The 5,110-nt window shown below is 33.3% G+C and overlaps 1 long non-coding RNA gene across 3 annotated transcripts; it reads right to left on the reverse strand.

Annotated features, from left to right (window-relative positions):
- Positions 1 to 276: 276 nt before the first annotated feature.
- On the reverse strand, positions 277 to 3,045 carry LOC111395555. Of its 3 annotated transcripts, none has more exons than XR_002702814.1 (4): positions 2,832 to 3,045; positions 2,109 to 2,201; positions 1,901 to 2,010; positions 282 to 1,297 (listed from the first exon to the last, which is right to left on the reverse strand). It is a non-coding gene; the product is annotated as an uncharacterized LOC111395555 (long non-coding RNA). The 3 variants fall into 3 exon arrangements; XR_002702813.1 differs by having other exon boundaries at positions 890 to 1,297; positions 2,128 to 2,201; XR_002702812.1 differs by having other exon boundaries at positions 277 to 1,297; positions 1,901 to 2,201.
- Positions 3,046 to 5,110: the final 2,065 nt, after the last annotated feature.

The following is a 5,110-nucleotide window of genomic DNA, read 5'->3' on the forward strand; positions in this document are numbered from 1 at the left end:
AACACAAATTATTGTTTGAACAACTGAATCTCCATAGTGAAAGTGTATAGTTCACAAACCTAGAGCATGCAGTTCCTACAGTGTGTGTAAAAAGCCATTACCAATATTCTTGATGTCCGTAAAATAACCCAAAAATCTCAATTTATGTGTATTTTTGCCGATGTGTTACTAGCTTAACTTAGATTTATTGTATCTTAATATGGGTTTTTCTCAAGGCCCAGTTCGTAAAAATGCAGAAAAAGGCAGAGGGATTGGGACGATTCGACTAGCTCAGTCTTTGCGTGATTTTGCATCCTTTGGTGATGTGGGTGAGATTCAAGGATTTGATTTCGCAGAATGGTTGAAGAATACAGTGTCAGAGAGTGACTATGTGGTAATGAAGATGGACATTGAAGGACTGAATTTGATCCGATTCCAAGGTTGATCGAGATGGGAGCAATATGCTTGATCGATGAAATCTTTCTTAAATGTCATTACAATAGGTGGCAGAAATGCTGCCCCAGTGAGAGGGACAGCACGTACCATAAAACATATGGGCAATGCTTGGATTTGTATACTTCCCATATAGCAAGAGGAGTTTTAGTCCATCAATGGTGGTGGCCTCTTCAATCCCTCAGCCTGGGGCAATTGTAGCCCTATGTATGTTTCAATTGGAGTTGGCTTTAGAAAAGAGAGTTAAATTTTACTAGATCTTAAACAATTTGTTTGGCATTTCATAATGGTTTATTCCTTTTAAATTGTTTGATACAAAAAGAAGGATTGGAATAAAATTTGTAGGATATATAATTGACTGCACTGTCTATGTCAAATAGACTCTATTGCAGATGAGAATAAGTACCATTATGATAGTAAGAACATACATAAATTGATAAAACAAGACCTAAGAGATCGAACTATTGCAGATGTGAACAAGTACTATTATGACACAATATACATAAACTGATAAAACAAGCCCTAAGAGATCAAACAGTGCATAAACATTCAAGATTGACCATTGCTAGCTGCTCAGTTACTATAGACTATCGATATCATAATCTTTGTGGTCCCAAATATCAGCCACATTCATGTAAGATCCCTATCGCTTGTTCGTGAACAAGCTATCACTGTTAGCTTTTTCAATACCCGTTTCTGCAGGAGGCAAAAGACATATCATCAATATAATATTTCTTAACTCCGAACTAAATAACTCCTCAATGTCCAAAACTATGGTATGGACATGTATTATCGTAACATGGATTCCATTTTTCTTACAGGCCTCCACCATTTTGTCATTCCTCCATCCCAAATGCATCTGCATCTAAAAACAAAAAACAACATAAAATATATAATATGAGATTTCCATTGCAATTAAAAAACAATCACGTAGAATCCAAAATTCAGACTTGGCATACAGAAGGCTTTATCTTAGCAACACTTAGTAACTTATGCAATTTCTTTAATGTGAAATTGCAAACTCCAATGTCTCTAACAAGATTGTCATTCACAAGTTTCTCCATTTTCCTCCCAAACTCCTTCCATGTCGAAATCCAAAATGTCCCCTACTTTTGGAGGTCTATTGGCTTCATCTTTCAAGTGGAATGGCCAATGGATCTTACATATAAATAGAGAAAGTGACACTTTAACATGTAACTTTACAGCATATTTGAAGGAAACAAATATGTATAAGAAAAACACCAAATAGAGATCAAGGTAGTCAAGTTTCAATTCTTGAAGTGTATTTTGGAGGGCTGTATTAGAATAAATGAGCATCAGGCAGCTCAATAGATCAGCCACCAGAACAACCAGCTCAGCTCAAGATGATTTAGGAGCCAAATTTAGCTAGAAATTAGTTGTGTACAGTTGTCAAGTTAGTTAGTTAGTTGATTGTTAGAATCAGTTAACCAATTCTATTTAAGCTCACCATTGTACTGATAATCATATTGATTAAACGAGAATTTCATTTCGTTCTTCCAAAATTCCTCTTTTCTTCAATAGGCTAGGCGAACTCTTTCAGGAGTCAACTCATTGCACCTTACATTCACCATAAAATCACACTCTGTTAGAAACATCTATAACTTATCTTCTAACTTGCAGAATAAACATCTAGGTAAACAATAGTCGTTTTAAACCCCAGGAGATGTTCTGCACCATAACTTAGACGTGATGAACAAAGCTCTCCTCTACAATCCTGCGTGTATAGCCGAATTGACTCCTTGTCCTACCTAGAAGACATTAAAAAGAAATAGATGAGAGGGTTTCTTGCGCTGTCGAAAAGCACAAAACTTCAATATCTTCCTTCATAATTGATCAAACTTTGAAGCCAATTTCAACCATTTTTTTTCTAGTTCAATTACCATTCAGATCACCACCTCTACATGACGCTATACTATTCTGATTCGCAAGTAAAGCAATTCAGTCATGTGTAAATAAATCACGAATCAAAGTTTATATTCTCTCTTTTACCTTCTGGTTTTACATCTAAACTCTAAATTCAAAGGACAAGATTAGCGAAAAAGACATTATTGGGTTCTCCCGCTTCTTCAAGGTAAGAAGGGGTACATAAAACCCTCAAATTATACTCAAAGAAAAGTTCAAATGACGTTTAAACAATGTAACCAATCTGCATCCACCATAAAAGCATGCTTTGAACTAGAAACCATCTTCAATTAAACACTAGTAAAAGAATTCTGAGATGCCATATAATTTTTGTACAACCTAGGGAAATAGAAACACAAATCTACCTAGAAAGGAACCAGGCACTTATTTTGAATCATAGTGATACATCTTTGTACAGTGTGATGAATACAGTACCTAAGAAGTTGTTGTTGTTGAACGATAGAAGAAATTTTTACCTTTTGTTTGATTTTCCTTTGCTGCGTTCTCCCGTCTAAGTGTCGAAATGGTGGAGATGGAAAGTGCATAATTTGGGGAAAATGGGTGCGATCGAAGTGTGGCCGAAAATGATGAGGCGCGACCGAGCTAGGAGGGGAGGATTTTCTCTTTATTGAGTGTCGAAATGGGTGGTTTCTCCCTTTGGCTTCACGTGTTAACTTTCTGTAATTTTTTTTTTTGGCGGTTTCAAACAATGTTGCCACATCAAAAATCTTTAAATCCCTGTCAGGTCATTTGCCCCTGTCCGCCTAGCATTATTGTTTCAAATTTTAATATAATTATAAATATTTTTAATTAATAAATAAATAAAAAATGCATTTTTTGAAACTTTATAGGAATTCTTCAAATTTTCAACAAAAACTTATTGCTCAAAATTATAAATATTATAATTTCATGGAAATCAATTTTTACGATTAGATTAGGTATGAACAATGACTTAAAAAAAAAAATTATAAATCATGTCTAACCCTTTATCGGATTCTAGTTCAACCTCCTTTTTTCTCATCTAAGTTGTCTTCCCATATCCTCCAATGCAAAATCATCTTCATTGGACTCTCTTATTTCAACCTCTTGTAGATGGTAAGATATCATTGCCATCCTCCTCATCATCATTATCGACAATTCAAAATTGTGCATTACTAGCATCACTTGCTAATAAAACTAGAGGAAGATTGAAGAAAAAGGAGGCTCGAACTCTGTGTGGGTAGTTTACAACTCAGCAAAAAAATTGTTTTGAATTTTTATTTTTTCAAACATCAAAAGCCCTGCATTTTACTATATATAATTCGTGGGTTTGAATAATTTGGGCTAATTTGATATTTCTTGTGCGTAATTTTTTTTTTTAAATTATAAAAATGGGTTAACCTTTGCCATTATCATGCTTGTACCCCCATATAGAAAGCGTATAAAAAATGTGCCTAGTATATGCGAAGCATATGCGCACATTTAGAACACTGTTAAATGTTGTGCGATAATTGTTTTATTAATTATCAAGTAATCAATTTTCATCAACTGAATTGAACAGAGTTACTTAATCAAAATCATATTAAAATGTAGTTACACGATTGAAATCAAATTAAAATGAAATTACAATGATAAAAAATAAATTAAAGTACAATTACTCAATTGAATAAAATTGAAAAATAGTTACGCGATTGAACTAGATGTAAATTGTAAATATAGCTACTGCAAATTCTATTTGCAGATTAGCTTAAATTCTCGGGAAATTTTCAGCCATACTCCTAAAAGTTTAATACATGGGGCACTTGAGTCTTCAAACAATTGATTTTGGCCTTTAGAATGCTAAGCTTTTAGTTTCCGTACATGTTGGTTCCTTTTCTAAATGAAAATATTTTGTGAATTAGGAACACCATAATTTATATTAAAAAACAAGCACAATGTTTCTCACACCCCATATCACTGCTCTTATCATCTCTATTTGTTTTAATTTTTCGAGAAAGAGTGCTATGTATATAGCAAGTTGTACAACAACCTGTACAATCCTCTCACATACAAAAGGATGGGGCCCACGATTAAAATAACCGCGATCCACACATACAATTAACAGATAAAATTTTAGCAAATGACTACCAATACATTTGTTTGTGGAATAGTTTCTATTAAAATCTCTCTTACTTTAAATTTGCTGACTTTTATTTGATGATGAAATTACTTTCTTAAGTTCTTTAAATTCAATAATGCATGATCCAAATATTACTCTACGCCTCCCTACTTTTTCAAGAAGTGGATATTTGGCCAACCCTCCAACTAATGAAAATACATTGCAAAATTTTGACCAGTTTGAGGGACGGGGAGCTAAAGAGAAAGTGAAGTAACTTATGTGATATCGTTGTACTTTTCATCATCACGCAACGTGTATAATATTTAGTTGTTTAATATCGCTCATAGTCACTCTCCTCCATCTAACAAACCTAATGTCCAAAGTTTAGAATTGAGAATGATCTTATTTCTCAAATGAATGAATTAAATTGTTAATTTTCGTTTTTTGACAATGTAGCCAAATGTAACATGTAAAGTAGGTTAGATTGAAAATAAGACTGATAATAAAATTTATCAGATCCTATTTTTTTCTTAATATTGTCAAGAAATATACTATGATTTAGCATAACCAAAATAGATTATTAGAAAATAAAATATAAGCGACACGCGTTACCATTTCACTGGCTAGTTAAAAATCCCAATTTTACAAGCAAAACACTGAATCACAGCCCCAAAATTT

This window comes from Olea europaea, chromosome 6 (assembly GCF_002742605.1).
Source record: "Olea europaea var. sylvestris chromosome 6, O_europaea_v1, whole genome shotgun sequence".
In the NCBI taxonomy this organism is placed as follows: Eukaryota; Viridiplantae; Streptophyta; class Magnoliopsida; order Lamiales; family Oleaceae; genus Olea; species Olea europaea.